Here is a 19,107-nt window from a genome sequence, read left to right as displayed (position 1 = left end):
TGTTCTCACAACTTCATTTGTAACACAAATACAGGCATCAGCTCTTCTTCCATAAAAAGCTAGTCTATTTTTGCCACCCGAATAGCAGATCTCAGTGAGACAAATTCAGCGATTTAACTCTTTTGCAGATCTAACAAGAAATCGTGGAATAACAATACATTGAATATAGAGTTTTTGTGCTTTTGTTGCAGCTGTTGGAAGTTATGCCATTCTCCAAGGAAACTTGTGCTATCGGGTTAAGATACAATATCATGCTTGTGCATTAGACTTTACAAAGGTTTAAACATGTTTCATACCAAAGAAAAGATATATTGCTGGAAAGCCATATAGGCAGCATTAAGATGAGTCAGTCAGCTTATTTTAGCTTCTACAACGTTCAAGAAATGGTAGATATCCATGAGAACATCTGATGCTTACAAAGGATTGTTAGCGACAAAATTAACACTATTTGCAGAATAATTTTATATTTTGTATCAAACTAAAATTTTCTTTCCTTTTATTACATATTCTGTCATTTGCACACTGCTGAAAAAATCATTCATTAAAATAATAATGAAGTAAATGAAACCAAAGATAATGTACAAAATACAATGAATACATTATTATTTGCTGCCCCATTCCTGTGATTTTTTTTTTTTTAAATGTGTGTTCGACATGAGAACCGTTTGCTTGATGAAACTTTCATACATGGTGAACTCACTGTTGTCAACATATCTGGAGTAATCTCTTTAAATGCAGCAGTGATTTACTCTTTCATGTCCTTCAGTCATTGTAGCCTCCTTGCAGAGAACATGTTTAACATGACTTCAGAGGAAGAAGTCTTAATGGCATCAGGTCTTGTTGGTAACCTCTGAATAAGACTACCTCTTCCCACCCACCAGTTTGGAAATAAGCATATCTTGCTACTGAAGAATTATGGGTGGGAATCCATCTCATTGGAATAAAATCACTTTTTCTAACTACAAGGTTAAAGTATTTACCAGTTATTTGTGCACTACTTTGATAAATATACCATTAAGGGCTCATCATGTGCTGTGCTGTTCTGTTATGAAACACCTCAGAGTCACACTTAACTGTCATTGATTGAAAACTAGACGAAGCCAATGTCGGTTTTCTGTTGACCAGAATTGCATGTTTCTCAAATTTACATTCCTGTGATTTGTGAATGTGGTCTTAGCAGTGAAGAATACTTCCCACAAAACTCATTTTTCTGGAGAACTGTGTGACAGTATTCAAAATGTTTCTTCACTGCCTTGTAGCTCTTGGTGTCAAGAAATTTGGGATAGGTAATATTTATGTCTGTGAAGAGTACGCAGAACTCTTCTTTGTATTTGACAAGAAATTACTTGCAGCTTTATTGCTGTAGGTGCAAAAATTGCTACTTCTGCAGCTTTGTTTGTAGCAGTATTTCTTTGTATATGTTATAGTGGAAGTTTCAACAAAAGTATACCATCACTGGTAATAATGCACCTTCGCTGGCCCATTAAGTGTAAGTGGATTACTGATTCCAGTTCTGACAAACAATAAACACTGGCTAGGGATAGTGCACTATCACTACCTTCACTGCCAAGAGGTAAGGAATGTGAACCACGGCTGTAACAACAAAACAGTCGTACTTTGAAAGTTACATTTATCACCTGTAGTTTGAAAACATAGTCATATTATGTAAAATTCATTTATTGCAGAAATGACTTGAACCATGGCACATTGTGTTGCACAACACATTTTTGTTTTTGAAAAGCATCTCAAAGTCTGACAGTTGCACTTGAATCCCTGGCCACTTCCTGTTGACTGAGATGTCACAACTGTCCGCAGGGCAACAGTTTTCTCTACTCGAACTTCCTCCCCTGAGAAGGCAAGTACTGAACTGGGACCTGAAACAAAATGTTGTAGTTGCAGTTGCAGTGGCATATCGTATTGTCCCTTCCATAATTATTTAAAAACAAACAATTTATTACCGTGTGTATAGTTGGCTCAGAACACCATCTCTTTTCCCGATTTGGTATAAGCTATCGGCCATTATCTTGAGGATGACACTCAAGATCGACCTAGCATCTCCTCTTCATCTATCAAAGTCAGGAACTGGAACTCACATTACAGCCCATTTCCACTGTTGGAAAGCAGCAATCTGAACAGTGGTACATTCTTTGCGCTTGTTCTTCTAAGCGCTTGTACGCTTTAGTTCTATGTTTCTTAATAACACGAGTTATCTCGTCTAAATCAGTCAGGCAGTAGTCATTATCATCAGGAATACTTTTTCTCTGTCCTCAACCTCTGTTTCTGTTGGTACATTATCCTCCTACAATGGAGATTTACTGTGATCATTATCTTGCAATGTTTCGGTCCCTGTCCCACTGCTAACACTCACTTTATTAATTAAATTTTCAAGGTCATCCTCAGAGTGAACATTCATCAGTGCTTCAAGAGGTAAACTTGTTGAAGACAAACCATGTTTAGGAGGGCAGCCAAACATTGCTTCATACGGAGATCTTTTAATTCCAAAATGTACCGTGCTATTCTTCATTAGCTGCACCGATCTTAATGCACGGCTTCACCCTGCATGTTGTGCTCCTGCACCCATGTAGTTAGCATATTTTCTATGTCTTGATTTGCTCGCTCTATGCTGCCTTGCTTGACTGTGTCTGGGTTTACTGTGGACGATTTTAAAGTTGTGCCATAATTCAGCTAAGCTGCACATTATTTTGTTAACGAACTCTCTGCCATTGTTAGACCACAATACTGAGAGAGCGCTTAACATTGTAAAATTGTCAATAATGTTATTACATATCTCTTCATGTTTTTTGGGCTCCAGTAGCTTGTGAAACAACGAATTTAGTGAGGTGGTCCTGATAAACCATTATGAATTTGTAATCTCCATCTGGTTGCGATTGGGAAGTCGATGAGATCAAATTGACATCTGGAATTTAGATCCTTGAACAGTATTGGCTTCACTGCTATTCCTTTTTTCTGACCTTTCTACTTTTCTAAACAAGGCTCATACAAACTAGGAAAAATATGGACATCTCTGTATGTTATATTACAGAACTTTGACTTCAGGCATTTCATCATTCTGTCGCATCCACTGTGGTCAGTCATTACATGAGCATCATACAGAATATCGTACAGTTCTTCTTCATAAACATAGTGTTTAATCTTACCTTCTTAGGTTATAGGTTGTATTAATTTGGTTACTCCATTCACTCCAGCACTTCATATCTCTTCAAAAACTTGTAGTTGTTGTCATCCCTCTTTCGTGCTGATTTTAGTGATTTAACCTTGCTGATAAGTGACTCATACTTTTCTCTGTCCATGAAGACAGAATTTTAACTGAGATTTCCCCGTTCCACTCTAAGATGTTTATAGAACTTCACTGATTCAACCATAGCTGCACTGATGTGAACCGTAACTGCACTGCTGTCAGCCATAACTGCACTGCTGTCAGCCATAACTGCACTGCTGTCAGCCATAACTGCACTGCTGTCAGCCATAACTGCACTGCTGTCAGCCATAACTGCACTGCTGTCAGCCATAACTGCACTGCTGTCAGCCATAACTGCACTGCTGTCAACCATAACTGCACTGCTGTCAACCATAACTGCACTGCTGTATAACATAACAAGCTGATGACAATTACATTCATGCTGATGCATGGTAGCATTGCTGGACGCACTGTTAGTAACTCGGGAGCAGCAATAGTACACCTTCACTAGTGGATAATATACTACTGTACACTTTCCCTAGCTGAGTACAGTGATGGTTCATCATCACTAGCGGATGTGTTTTTTTCAGTTTATGGTAAGCTCACACTGATCATTTTAGTGATGGTGTACATCCACCAGGGAAGGTTTACGTTCCCTAATCTCCACTTCCACAATAACATACACATTTCCTTGAGGAAAAACTTCTAATCTCTCCAAGTTTTTGATAGTATTAATGAAGGTAGTATGAGTACGATATTGAGTACTGGGGAAACGCTCTGCATACAGTTCTGCTTCTCTTGATGCAGTTTAGTATCATTTGCCATAAACTAAGATCATGTTGGCCAATTCTTCATTATTAATTGCTGTTGTATTACTGAAAATGGTTTATGTATTATTAATGATTCAACATTGTGAATGATTTACAAGCAACATGCTATAAATATGTCACAGCATTCCTACAATAAACCTGATCTACGAGGTCTGTTCAAAAAATTCCAGAACTTTGTCTGCAACATTTTTCTACACTTATATTGTACTTACTGTGCATGGTCACCTTCAAAATACTCTCCTCCACAGTTGATACATCACACCCAACACCATTTCCACTTCTGGAAGCATCCTGGTACACCTCTTTCTGTATTGTGAAAGGCCCCATCTGCAAATTTTCTTTTATCTCATCTATCATTGCAAGTCTGTCCTTTCAATGGGGTTTTCAACTTTGTAAATAAAAAAGGTCCCCAGGGGCCAGATGTGTAGAGTACGGAGGACAAGGCAGCACATTGGTTTCGTTTTTTGTGCAATAGTCGGCCACCAACAGGGTTGAATATGCAGGTGCGTTATCATGATGCAAGAGTCCTGAACTGTCTCACCCCATTTCAGGCTGTTTCCTTCTCACATTTTCTCGCAGGTGTCAGAGCATGTCCCGATAGTACCACTTATTAACAGTTTGTCCCCATAGCACGAATTCATGGTGAACTAATCCCTCAAAGCAAAAGAGAACTTACCATAATGGCTTTGACATTTGACCTGACCTAACTTTTTTGTTCTTGGAGAACCTTTGTCAAACCCGTTGTTAAGATTGAATTTTGGTCTCACCATCATAACTGTAGATCCATGTCTCATCACCAGTTTCGATTCTCTTAAGGAACATCTCATTTTCATTTGCGCGATCCAAAAGCTCTTCACAGATTGTGAGGCAAAGGTCTCTCTGGTCTTCACTCATAAGCTGTGGGACAAACTTGGCGGCAGCGTGATGCATTCTAAGATGCTGTGTTATGATTTTGTGACATGATCCAACTGAAATGTTACATTCTTATGCAATCTCTCGGACAGTCAGTCTTCGATTGTTCGATTGGCACGCACAATTTCGTTGATGTTCCTGACATGAGTGTTGTCAGTAAAAGTTGAACTGCATCCTGAATGAGGGTCATCTTCAGTTTCCATCCAGCCGTTTTTAAACCATGTGAACTATTCGTAACACCAAGTACGGCTTAAGCACTCATCATCGTAGGCTTCCTGTATCATATGGTGTGTCTCTTTAAAGGTTTTCTTGAGTTTCATACAAAATTTAATGCAGACTCATTGCTTCTTTAAAACTGCCATCTCGTAATTCACAAACTTTGCGACACACCATTCCACTCAGTATAGCACTGAACAATAACTAAGAGACGTACAACAATGAAGCTTCGGCTGTTACACATTAAACGCAGGTGTGTGTAGGGATGTCAACCGCTAAATTACATATGTTCTGGAATTTTTTGAACAGACTTGTACGTAGGCAGTGCTTCTACTGCACTTAAGTTAACTCCTCCAAAATGCAACACACAACTGATGACATATCTCTGTCTTGATGGTTTAGGTTCTTGTCAAGAGTAGCAGAAACATCACATACATATTGTCACAATGGCAAGAAGCTTTCTTGCAGAGTAGCATATACTTCCATGTGGTGGGTCATTCAAAGGTTGCAGTAAGAGCACAAAAATCCCTATATTCAATGTATTGATTTCTTATAAGATATTCAAAAGAGGGGTCTTACCAAATTTGTCTCATTGAGAACTGCTGTTTGGTGGCAACAAATATCATAGTTACATTTGAGAAAACAAAACTGATGTCTGTGTCTTGGTTATTAATGAACTTATGAGAACAGATTGTTGTTTAATCATAAAAGGCAGGCTTTCATGTCCAGTGTCATCATTAGTTGAAACTTCTGGGCTGAAAGGCCGAGGTCGATCTTTAAAAATATTCTTCTTGACGTTTCGTTGCCAACTGTGGGCAACATCTTCTATGGTGAGTCATCGACTGGCTGCCAGGTCGTGGAGGTTCCGTTTGTATAGAGTGCATAGAGGGCACTACCATATGTCACATGTGGTCGACTATAAGTCTATCTCTGACTAATGTCATTATTCTCGATTTAAGGTAATCGTTTGTCACACCGTTTGAGCAAAGTCGACCACCATATCTTTTCTATTAATATTATTGTGATGTTTCTGAATTTCTTTAGCTTCTCTATACATGTGTGCATAATAATGCAATGTCTTGGCTAGCACACTCATCTCACTAAATTTTATTTCATGATCACCATCTTTAAAAACGTGATCCACTACAGCTGATTTGTCGGTATGTCCCAGTCGACAGTTCAGTTTTGTTTGGTTAAGCGGATACTGACACTTCTTTTAGTTGTTCCAGTATAAACCTTCCCACAGCTACACAGAACTTTATACACCCCAGGAGTTGCTAAAGGCTGTCAAGCGTCTTTCACCAATCTTACACACTCATTAATCTTCTTGGTGGGTCTAAAGATTGTTTCAACTTGAAACTTGGCCAGAACTTTCCCAATACGGTCCGTAATATTGCTAATAAATGGAAGAAAAACTTTTCCAGCTGACAGTTGTTGTTGCTGAATGTTGTCGGACACTTTTCTTCTGGGATGGAGTGCTCGTCTATCTCATTGTCAGCGTATCCATTTTTCTTAAAAGCACTCGCAAGTGATTTAGTTCATCTTGCAAATAAACTGGCTCACAGATCGTACTAGCTATGTCCAACAATGTTTTAATGACACCTCTCTTCTGCGTGGGATGATTGTTCGAATCCTTACGGAGATAACAGTCGATGTGTGTATCTGCCTGTTTAATTAGTGATACATCCAAAAAATTAAGTTGTCTATTACTCTCTTCCTCCATAGTAAATTGTATCTTTGGATTAATACTGTTTAGGTGCACCAAGAAACCATACGTTTCCTCTTCACCATGATTCCATACCACAAAAGGATCCTCCACATACCAATACCACATCAAAGGGCTTTTACTGGCAGACTGCGGGGCCTGCTGCTCAAAAAATTCCATGAATAGATTAGCAGCAGCTGGGCTCAGAGGGCTGCCCATGGCCACTCCTTCGGTTTGTTGGTAAAACTCATTATCATACTGGAAATAAGTCGTGGACAGGCAGTGATGAAACAGGGCTACTATATCAGTGGAAAACATATCAGCTACGTATGAAAGAGTTTCGTAACAGGAACCGTGGTAAACAGGGATACCACATCAAAACTGACAAGGATATCACATGGGCTGACAATAATCTCCTTCAGTTTTTCAATAGAGTGCATAGAATTTTTAATGTGAAAATCAGTTTTACCAATATGCAGTTGTAGCAAGGAGGCGAGATGTCTAGCCAACTCCTGAGTAGGCGATCCAATAGCACTCACTATCGGTCTCGATGGGACATTAGGCTTATGTATCTTCAGTAGCCCATATAATCTAGGAGGGTAAGCTTCTGTTTTGCATAGATATTTTTATCCTCTGTAAGAATGGTAGACTTTTTTATTAATCAATTAGTAGCTCCTAACACTTTCATTGTAGGATCCTTTTGAAGCTTTTTATATGTGTTAGAATCCGAAAGGTCATTGATCTTCGTATGGTAGTCGTCCTCACTCTTCTTCACAATGGTAGCATTACCCTTATCAGCAGTAAGTACAAGAATACTCCTGTCTGCATTAATCTCCCATAACACCTTCCTTTCCCCTTGAGACAAATTACTGCTAGGTGGCTTAGTTTTACGTAGTGTCCTGGCTGTTTCCATGCTGATTTCATCAGCAGAATGTGGTGATAAATGATGAATCCCCACCTCTATATCAGCTATAATATCCTCCATGGGAACATTTGATGGAGTAATTGCAAAATTTCCTCCTTTTAAGACAACAGAAATTTTTTCCATAGATAATTCCCTTTCCAACAAATTAATAACCACACAGGAATATCTGTAACTGTTGTTGCCTGCCTGCCCTTCTGTAAATTCTTGAACTTTTTCTTCTGCCTATTAATAGGAAAGAGGAAGGCTTAAATTTAGATAAGATATGGCGGTCGACTTTGCACCAGCGATGTGACAGTCGATTGCCTTAATTTGAGAATAGTGGCGTTGGTCGGAGATGGACTTGTGGTGGGACCCAGGTGACGTATGGTGGTGCCCTCTATGCACTCTATATGGATGGGACCTCCATGGCCTGTCAGCTGGTCATTGACTCACCTTGGAAGATGTTGCTCGCAGTTGGCAACAAAATGTCGGAAAGAAGTAGTTTTACAGATTGATTATGGCCTCTCGGCCCGGAAGTTTTAACTAATGGATTATTGTTTGTTTCATGAGCTCCTAGTCCCTGTTTGGATTGGTGAAAGTAGGGTGAAAGTGTCTTTAATAGGTCAAAATTCATGTGACAAACCTCGGTGCCTCACCCTGTATATAAGACTTATATATGCGATGGTACCTAATGATTACTGCTGATGTAGTTGCTCTTCAAAACAACAGTCCATACAAGCAAACCAGCTGCGTCTTTATGTGCTGTTACTCATACTTTAGGTACTGGGGCTATGCAGGGCTCTGTTTAAAAAGAATAGCTCGATGTAGTCATAGGGTCGACCCTCACATGTCTGCTTTCATGCCCCACAGCTAATTCGCTTCAAATAATGAGCTGTAGCTCTGATCCTGCAGTCAAATACTCTATGCACTAGAATTGCGAGTTAATGAAATAGACAGAAATACAAAATAAAAATTAAATGAATAATTTAATAACAAGGTCCTATTCTAATGTCTGTAATTGATTTAGATGACAGAGAGTTATGTTGAATATTGTTTATTCGAAAAATGACATCTCATATAAACAGGAAGTGGTCCTAAGATGGTCATTTAAAATACAGTCAATAAATACCCTTATCAAAAGCAGTAAAGTTGCATTGAGAGCGTTACAAGAATGGTAACAAAATATACATTGAAGATATGTGGAAACTGAGTCATACACTAAATCATACATGAAATATTCACCAGTACAAAAACAGTTCAGAGTTCAGCATGATGATTCATAAATTAATGCACATAATTCAAAGAATATAAACACATACTCTGTCTGTTCTAAGTTCCATAAATCAAGTGGAAAAAGTTAAGAGTCCTACTATGGAGCACATTCAGATCTCTCGAAATATAAAGTCCCTTCAGAGTTAAAGTATGGTAGTAGCTGTCCACTGCCCAGAATCAATCACCTATACAATGGAATCAATCATGTTACTCTAGACAGGTCTGCCTTCTTCCAGAACTCGTGTAAAAGTGCCCAGAATTGCTCCTCTCAGCTTTTCTGTTGAAAATTCCCAGTCTTCACTTGACGCCCTTAGTGTTCCAGTACTGCTTGCTTTTCCATTCCCAATAAAAATACATCCTTCTTACGTGCTACTGACATAATTTGATTCATCTTGATCACTTTCCAGACTAAACTAAAATATTACAACAACATTTAAATAAAGAAATGTTATAAATATTCGGTCACACTCGCATCATTCACAATAATTACAAAGAAAGGTTTGTTGATAAATAAATAATTATCCTTAAATGTTATTTAAACAATTATTTATGATTTATGACTTCTTGATAGAAGCATCTTTCAGTTTTCTTTTTTGCTTATGGTGTCCACTAATTCATGTGATTGACCACTTTTAAACCTGCACAGTCTTTTAATAGCCTTTGCAGTCAACATTTAAATAAAATTGCAAAATAGTAAACTGTTCATTAAATAAATACACAAGCATGACAAAATATGAGGTATTGATGCTGTTTTCATCTGCTGTGTAAATGTGGAGAATATGATAATCTGACAAATATTGGCATAATAAAAAGGCATCGATGACATAATTAATCAAGAAATAAAATGGATATAGACATGTAGTTTTCAGGGATTATTGCTATAGTGTCATGCTATCATCCGAGATTTCAGAGGTTCATTCATTAAATGTTTATTTTCTGTGAAATATTAACTTATTCTTCTTCTTCTTCATCTTCTTTTTTTTTAAAAAATTTGAAATGTTGTGTCATTGAATTAGCCTCTTTTTTCTGAGACCGCAGATGTATTCAGATTCACTTTAATATGTAGCTGTGATTTATTGTCAAAGTTCAAAGAGCTGTAACTTAGCCACCTGTAATATTGTCTGACACTCTGCCATTTCCTGGAGCACAAAGGTCATGTGAGTGACATCCATCCAAATCCCCAGCATTAGGACTTCCCCGTTTCCGGTGACACTGCTTGTCTCTGCACATGGCTGGCTGGGAACCGTCAACTAGCGAGGCTGGCTGTGGTGCGCCCTGTGCCCTGGGGTCACTAGCATTCAGTCATACAACAAATTCATCTCTGAAATTTCCTGGCAGATTAGGACTGTGTGCCGGACCGAGACTCGACTCGAGACCTTCGCCTTTCATGGGCAAGTGCCCTACCAGGAGAACTTCTGTGAAGTTTGGAAGGTAGTAGACGAGGTACTGGTGGAATTAGAGCTGTGAGGATGGGGCGTGAGTCGTGCTTGGGTAGCTCAGATGGTAGAGCACTTGCCCACAAAAGACAAAGGTCCTGAGTTCGAGTCTCGGTCTGGCACACATTTTTAATCTGCCAGGAAGTATCATATCAGCGCACACACCACTGCAGAGTGAAAATTTCATTCTCAGGAAATTCATCTCTTCTCAATACCAGGCCTAGATTGACGAAGAACTCGTCCACATATTCGTAACATTATGTATATAATTTCATGTCTCTGACAACAACAGTTAAAATAATTAGTGATGGTATCACAAAATATTATGAAGTTGTTTGTTGTGTGCAAAGGTAACTGAATCCCGTATTTTTGTTACTTTTAAATCTCTGAGCCCTCTTTATACAAAATAAATAGAATCAACAAGTTTTATTCACCATTGATCACTTTATAATTAAATGGGCTTTGTCATCATTGTATAATACAGCATGTAACAATACATACAGGTATATAGTAATAAAGTACACTAATGTCAATTAACAGCAGTATAGATAATAAGCGCCACAATAATGATATACGCCACAGGAAGATGTCTAAGACCTAGTGTCTGTAAGTTATACTATGATGTCGTATGGTGCAAACACTGTGCAATAATAATTGGATAGAGTATACAGGATATAATTATACAAAACATAGAAGCATAATTATACAAAGCATAAACATGCCACATACTGATACAGCAGACTATAGGAAAATTTGTTACACGCTATTATCCTCCTAAGGCATCTCAAAGAATTTTATAATGTGGTAAAATGGGTGTTGTGATTGCCAGCTTTGCCATTTAATTTTAAAAATATTTAGATCCATAGATCAAACATAGATTGGTAATTTGTTGAAAATTTTGAGTAGGTTCATTTTGTGAGAATTTCCAGTTCTTGTTAAGCTATGCCTTAGTTCTGGTGTTGTGTTCATGGGCTTCTTCCCTAGCAGCAAATTCTGAAGTATTATTTTTAACGTAGAGCAGAGACACATGTAAGTATAAATTTATAATTGTAAGTATTCTGAGCCTGGGAAAAGGATGACGACAGTGCTCCATGGGTCCTGTTTTACACAATATAAATAGAACATATTTTCGTATTTTTAAAATATTCATGATGTGAGGGAAATGTCCCTATACAATCCGACCAAGCGACATAAGTGACTGGCAGAGTGCAAAGTATGTCACCCTAAGATAATCCAAGCTCACTAAATCCCCTAACTTCAAAATGAGGTTTGACACCTGAGAGATTTTTTTCACATATGCGATCGATATGTAGACAACATTCCATTGGAACTACTGACAGCCTTGGGAGAGCCAGTCCTGACAAAAAACTACCATCTGGTGAGCAAGATATATGAGACAGGCGAAATACCCTCAGACTTCAAGAAGAATATAATTATTCCGATCCCAAAGAAAGCAGGTGTTGACAGATGTGAAAATTACCGAACTATCAGTTTAATAAGTCACGGCTGCAAAATACTAACGCGAATTCCTTACAGACAAATGGAAAAACTAGTAGAAGCCGACCTCGGGGAAGATCAGTTTGGATTCCGTAGAAATATTGGAACACGTGAGGCAATACTGACCCTACGGCTTATCTTAGAAGCTAGATTAAGGAAAGGCAAACCTACGTTTCTAGCATTTGTAGACTTAGAGAAAGATTTTGACAATGTTGACTGGAACACTCTCTTTCAAATTCTGAAGGTGGCAGGGGTAAAATACAGGGAACGAATGGCTATTTACAATTTGTACAGAAACCAGATGGCAGTTATAAGAGTCGAGGGACATGAAAGGGAAGCAGTGGTTGGGAAGGGAGTGAGACAGAGTTGTAGCCTGTCCCCGATGTTATTCAATCTGTATATTGAGCAAGCAGTAAAGGAAACAAAAGAAAAATTCGGAGTAGGTATTCAAGTCCATGGAGAAGAAATAAAAACTTTGAGGTTCGCCGATGACATTGTAATTCTGTCAGAGACAGCAAAGGACTTGGAAGAGCAGTTGAACGGAATGGATAGTGTCTTGAAAGGAGAATATAAGATGAACATCAACAAAAGCAAAACGAGAATAATGGAATGTAGTCGAATTAAGTCGGGTGATGCTGAGGGAATAAGATTAGGAAATGAGACACTTAAAGTAGTAAAGGAGTTTTGCTATTTGGGGAGCAAAATAACTGATGATGGTCGAAGTAGAGAGGATATAAAATGTAGAGTGGCAATGGCAAGGAAAGCGTTTCTGAAGAAGAGAAATTTGTTAACATCGATTATAGATTTAAGTGTCAGGAAGTCATTTCTGAAAGTATTTGTATGGAGTGTAGCCATGTATGGAAGTGAAAGATGGACGATAAATAGTTTGGACAAGAAGAGAATAGAAGCTTTTGAGATGTGGTGCCACAGAAGAATGCTGAAGATTAGATGGGTAGATCACATAACTAATGAGGAGGTATTGAATAGGATTGGGGAGAAGAGAAATTTGTGGCACAACTTGACTAGAAGAAGGGATCAGTTGGTAGGACATGTTCTGAGGCATCAAGGGATCACCAATTTAGTATTGAAGGGCAGCGTGGAGGGTAAAAATCGTAGAGGGAGACCAAGAGATGAATACACTAAGCAGATTCAGAAGGATGTAGGTTGCAGTAGTTACTGGGAGATGAAGAAGCTTGCACAGGATAGAGTAGCATGGAGAGCTGCATCAAACCAGTCTCAGGACTGAAGACCACATCATCAACAACAACAACAACAACAACATGTTCCTCCCAGCAGAGTGTGGCATCAGTATAAATATGTGTAAAATTTTTAATGGCTTATTTTCTATTTCATTAGACATTCCAATAGGAGTTGTTGGGTTTTATTGGGATTACACAGGAGTTATTAGCTGCAAACCAGTTCAAGAATGTATCAAGAATTTCTGTTGCTATCCGATTCAGATCTGAGATTCTTTGATGTGTGGTAAGTAGCGTTGTATCATCAGCATAACATACGACAGAATGAGCTGTGTTCTTAGCCAATCGTTGACTGCTGCAATGAAGGGGAAGGTTTCGAAATGGATCCTTGTGGAACAGCTGTGCTGATTTCCATTAAGGAGAAATTTACATTTGTGACTGAGCCAAATTGTTTTCTGTTGCTTAAATAAGAATGCATCACCACTAATTTGCTCCCATGCAACCTGTAAAACTCCAGCTTCCGTATTAGTATTAGTATGTCAACAGGAATGCAATGGAATGCTTTGCTTAGGTTGCATAATAGCTATTGTACCAAGTTTTCTAGTCAAGAGCTGTTAAAGTGTGATCCAAAATTCCTGAAACTTGCAAAAACCAAACTAATTGGTACATAGGTGATTGTGTTTTTCAAAGTAGCTGCTTATTTGTGAGTGCATAGCAGTGCCTCAACTATCTTTGAAAATATTGGCACATTTGAGACTGCTCTGTAGCTTTGGGGGAGCTTGTTCCCTTTTTAAAAAACTGGGATAACTTTTGACACATTGAGTGTGTCTAGATATACTCCAAATTCTATACATTTATTAAAAATAAAAGCTAATGGTGTAGAGAGTGTGTGTATTGTCTTATTTTAATGGTGTCGTTCGAAAACCAGTAGCAGTCCATACTTCGAGAATTTGAAAACTTGGAAACCGCTTTTATATCATCAGCAGATGTGATATTACTCCATTGAAATATTTGGTCACTAGGCAGTGGGGCTCCAGTCAGGTCCATTGCTGATGAACTTGTTGCTTTAAGATTGTTTTCTATTTCTTTAACTGGGTATAGAAAGTAGTGATTTAATTCCTCATCTGTTAGACATGTTTGTGTGCATTTTGGGGTGTCCTTACTGTTTGCCCTTCTGCCATACATTTATTGGGGGCACTGCCAGTGTTTTTGCCAAGAGGAGCTTAGTATTGTAGAATTTTTTGCACATAAGATACGACTTATAAATGTCTCTCTCTGTTCTGTCCTGTGGGTCCAGGCATGCTTCTGTATCTGGTACAGTATGAGCATGTTGTTTCTCTGGTTCCTGTAAGCTCTTCAGGAAAGCAGTTCAGCCTTTTATTTTTGGGTGCAGTTGGAGATCTACTTTTCTTTTTTTTTCTACTGGGGAATAAGAATACCATAAATCTGTATCTCTCTTAAATCGAACAATGGAAAATCAAGGATGGAATGTAACAATACCAGACAGTTGCTACTCACCATATAGCGGAGATGCTGAGTCGCGATAGGCACAACAAAAAGATTCACACAGTTGTGGCTTTCGGCCATTAAGGCCTTTGTCAGCAGTAGACATGTGCGCGCGCGCACACACACACACACACACACACACACACGCGCGCGCGCGCGCGCGCGTGCGCGCGCGCGCGCAGCGCGCAGCGCGCGCGCGCAGCGCTGCGCGCGCGCGCGCGCGCGCGCGCGCGGTCATGCAAATGCAACTTGCGCACCTGTCTGCGGTCTCGGAGAGCTGAAGCCGCACTGCGAGCGGCGGCACCAGTGCATGATGGGAGTGGAGGGTGGGTGGGGGTGGGGAGGAGGCTGGGGCGGGGATGGGGAGGTATAGTGTGGTGGGAGTGGCGAACAGGGAAGTGTTGCAGTTTGGATGGAGGGCGGGAGAGGAGGTGGGGAGGGGGGGGAGGGGGTTGCCGGAGGGGAGAGAAATAAAAAGAAATTAAAAGACTGGGTGTGGTGGTGAAATGCTGGCTGTGTAGTGCTGGAGTGGGAACGGGGAGGGGGCTGGATGGGTGGGGGCAGTGACTAGCGAGGGTTGGGGCCGGGAGGGTTGCGGGAACCTGGGATGTATTGCAGGGGTGTGTCTCACCTGTGCAGTTCAGAGGGGCTGGTGTTGGTGGGGAGGATCCATATGGCGCGGGCTGTGAAGCGGTCATTGAGATGGGGGATGTCATGTTGGGCAGCGTCTTCAGCAGCAGGGTGGTCCATTTGTTTTTTGGCCACGGTTCATCGGGGGCCGTTCATGTGGACAGACGGTTTGTTTGTTGTCGTGCCTACATAGAATGCAGCACAGTGGATGCAGCATGGCTTGTAAATCACATGACTGGTTTCACGGGTGACCCTGCATTTGATGGGATAGGTGATGTTGGTGACCGGACTGGAGTGGGTGGTGGTGGGAGGATGTATGGGACGGCTCTTGCATCTGGGTCTATTGCGGGGGTGGGAGTCATGAGGTGGGGGACTGCAAGCAGGGGTTGTGTAAGGATAGATAAGTGTATTGTGTAGGTTCGCTGGATGGTGGAATACCACGGTAGGAGGGGTGGGAAGGATAGTGGGCAGGACATTTCTCATTTCAGGGCACAGCGAGAGATAATCGAAACCCTGGCGGAGAATGTAATTCAGTTGCTCCAGTCCCAGATGGTACTGAGTTACGAGGGGAATGCTCCTCTGTTGCCGGACTGTGGGGCTTTGGGAGGTGGTGGGAGACTGGAAAGACAAGGCACGCGAGATTTGTTTTTGTACCAGGATGGGAGGATAATTACAGTCAGTGAAGGCTTCAGTATGTTCAGTATGTTTTGAGAGGGACTGCTCATCACTGCAGATGTGATGACCATGGGTGGCTAGGTTGTACGGAAGGGACTTCTTGGTATGGAATGGGTGGCAACTGTCAAAGTGGAGGTATTGCTGGTGGTTAGTAGGTTTGATATGGACGGAGGTACTGATGTAGCCATCTCTGAGGTGAAGGTCAACATCTAGCTAACTCTGTACAGACGTTTTTACCAAAATAACAATGCCAAAACTGCACAAATTGGCCTAATACAACACGCAAAGTTACAAAATCCAGTTTACTTTTTGAATACATCATTCTTCTACATTAGAAGACAAACTTTTACTGTAGTAAGACGGTACTGTTAATTCAGACAACTCATTAGTCAGTCTTTGAGAATGGTGAGGGTAGGGAAATTGGCCTGCCGTTTTCAGTACTTTCGACATCATATATCTTTAGTAGGGGCACAACTTGTACATACTTTAAATACTCTGAAAAAATTCCTGAACTAATACATTTGTTTATTATGAGTGTTAATTGAGTTTGCATGGTGTCTATGCGTGCCTTCAGAACAGAGTTGCATACCTCATCTAGGGCTGCTTTTTCTTATTTTTTAGTTTTTGTATTGTGTCCTTTACTTCTTGCTCTGTTGTGTAATAAAACATCATTGTGCTGGATATATAATTAATTCTTGGTGCTACACTTTCATAGAGAAACTTTGTTGCAACTTCTCTGTAATACCTGAAAAATAGTCATTTACAAAATGCCCTAGTTCTTATGGATTTTCTATTTATCTACTCCCATCTTTCATTTGTATGTTGTTGTACTAACCTGCCTTTTTTGGTTCCTTGTTTTAGGATGTTCCTTGCTACATCCCTCTTATTTTTGCATTGTATATAATCCTTTCATTAAATGGTTTTTCCTAGCAAACAGCACCCTCCTGTATATATTTTTTTGTAATTTTTCTACTGATTTAAGCACTCTGAATTAGTGAATTATATTTGTAAAGAATTGGGGTATCTAAGAGTTTCAGAGGACTTTATAATAGCTGCTGTTACCCATTTACTTTTCTTAGCTGGTGCTGCTGAAGTGCTGCATGTGAAAACAGGAGTTGACCTTGTGTGGCCCCATTTCCACACACTCTTTTGTTACTGAGTAGCTCCAACAATCTTACCTTAACTTACCTTCCCAGCCCTCTTGCAGTAGAGGCAATGCATAGTGAAACTCTTTTCTTCCAGTAGTCACAAATGGCACCATTGCAATGTGTGCCTGATCAGTAGTCATCGGCACCTATCCAGCCCCACATTAAGACACTGTATAGTACTGTCCAAATGAAGATTATGAAACTGGAACGACTTGACCATGGACACATTTGTCCTGCCAATTAAGGATGTTATCTTGTGCACATCACCAACTGCTCCACCCACAGTTGCTACCTAATTATCTTTAGGTAAATTCAGACGTAAAAGCCTTAAATCCTCTTTCTTCCTAACATTATCAGTGCTTAGATGTTTCCTAGTCATGGGCAGAGACTGCTGCCCATTTCCTACCTCTCCTCCTGCCTGAGTCTCCTCTCCACTTGTCTCTGTCATTTCCATCAAAAGTGTCAGACCATTCCTTCCTCCTCCCAGCCTTCCAATCAGCTGTCATTTCCCAACTGCCACTCTCCTCACAGTGTGCCTTCATCCTCAGTAGCTCTTTGCTTTCTTCCTTCGACTGCAGTTCAAGGGCCCAGACATCCTTTCCTCGATCCTCTATCATGCTTTAGCTACAGCATATCTTGCAGCTCCAAGAGAGGGCCTTTGTGACTTCCTTGGTGTGCTCCCCACTACATTCATCCCAATGGAACTATCTATTACAGCCCTCACAATAAATCTAACTACTGACTTTCCTTCTAACTCGCCACTGTTTTTATAGTTATACATTTTTGGAACATACAGCAGTATTGTAGTCTGCCAATAGTGTCTGATGCAATTGTCTATGCTGAGGGATGAAAGATGAAAACTTTTACTAATAAATCCTGTGTGGTTTTAATGGATATTAGCAGCTGCACTTGAAGTCAGTGTATTTGTGGTTCTTATATATATGCTATTCTGTATTAAATGAAATATCTGCATTTAACTGTGCGTAAAGTTATTGGAATTGTGCATCTCATCTATAACAGAAGTTATATACAAGAAAAATCTTCTTTATTCTTGATTATCACTTAGAATTTTGTGATCTCCTCGAATATTAGTATTGACAAACTTCAAATAGGTGGGGAGCCCATTTTACACATGCTACTTCCTGGTCAAAATCAACTACTTGAAGTGTGTGCGCCTTTCGTGCCTGAATGTCAATCGGCAACCAACCACAACGTGAGTGTCTATGGTGTGAATTATCTATAGATTGTGGTGAGTGCGGAGCTCTAAATTTCTGAGTACGCTGCACACTGCACATGCACAGAGACAAGGACTCTGGTGGCATCTGCTAACACCAGAAGTTATAACCTATTCTGTATGAGTTCACTTCTATTGCAGAAACTGACTTTGTGCTTCCATGGTTTATTAATCTTTGTGACACATTGAGAAGTTACACAAGGTCCTGGTATTTTTTTCTACTAATATTCTCCTACAAGAGAGACGAAATATCTGAAAGCAAAAAGTATTTATATTTCTCAAAGAAATAAAACTATACTATGCAAAAATAAGAATGTAAACAGATAAATATGTTTTAATGAAAATTATTTCAACAGTGAAACTCTCAGATTTCTTGGATGAGAAAAATATTTTTTGATGTTATTTAGCACTTAGCAAGAAAACAAGATACAAACGATAAAGCAAAAAGGCCCTATTTATTCTGTTCTACATATTGTCTGACATATTTGCAAGTACATATTTTCTTGAGCAAATACATGCATATGTTCTGAAATGTTTGGATGACACTTTTCTTATTCTTTCAGTTCTCAGGAGTGTAGAGAATTTACCATGTGACCGTTAACAAGAACTTCCACTATGAATTTGGCTTTGGTCATTAACAAAGTCAATTGCCATTGCTTGTTCCTTGATTTTATTACTGTAATTGGATTTTTCTATAAAAAGGATAATCCCTCATAACCTCATTTTCACCAATCAGATGCTAAACTG

General features: G+C 39.7%; 1 protein-coding gene across 1 annotated transcript in view; it reads left to right on the top strand.

Moving 5' to 3' along the window:
* Positions 1-19,107, top strand: part of LOC126194677 (guanine nucleotide exchange factor DBS-like) — a 373,302-nt gene that overhangs the window by 306,467 nt on the left and 47,728 nt on the right. The window lies entirely within an intron of this gene.

The sequence above is a fragment of the Schistocerca nitens genome, chromosome 1 (assembly GCF_023898315.1).
Source record: "Schistocerca nitens isolate TAMUIC-IGC-003100 chromosome 1, iqSchNite1.1, whole genome shotgun sequence".
In the NCBI taxonomy this organism is placed as follows: domain Eukaryota; kingdom Metazoa; phylum Arthropoda; class Insecta; order Orthoptera; family Acrididae; genus Schistocerca; species Schistocerca nitens.
The sequence above is the reverse complement of the archived record's forward strand: the minus strand, read 5'-3'. Positions and strand labels throughout refer to the sequence as shown.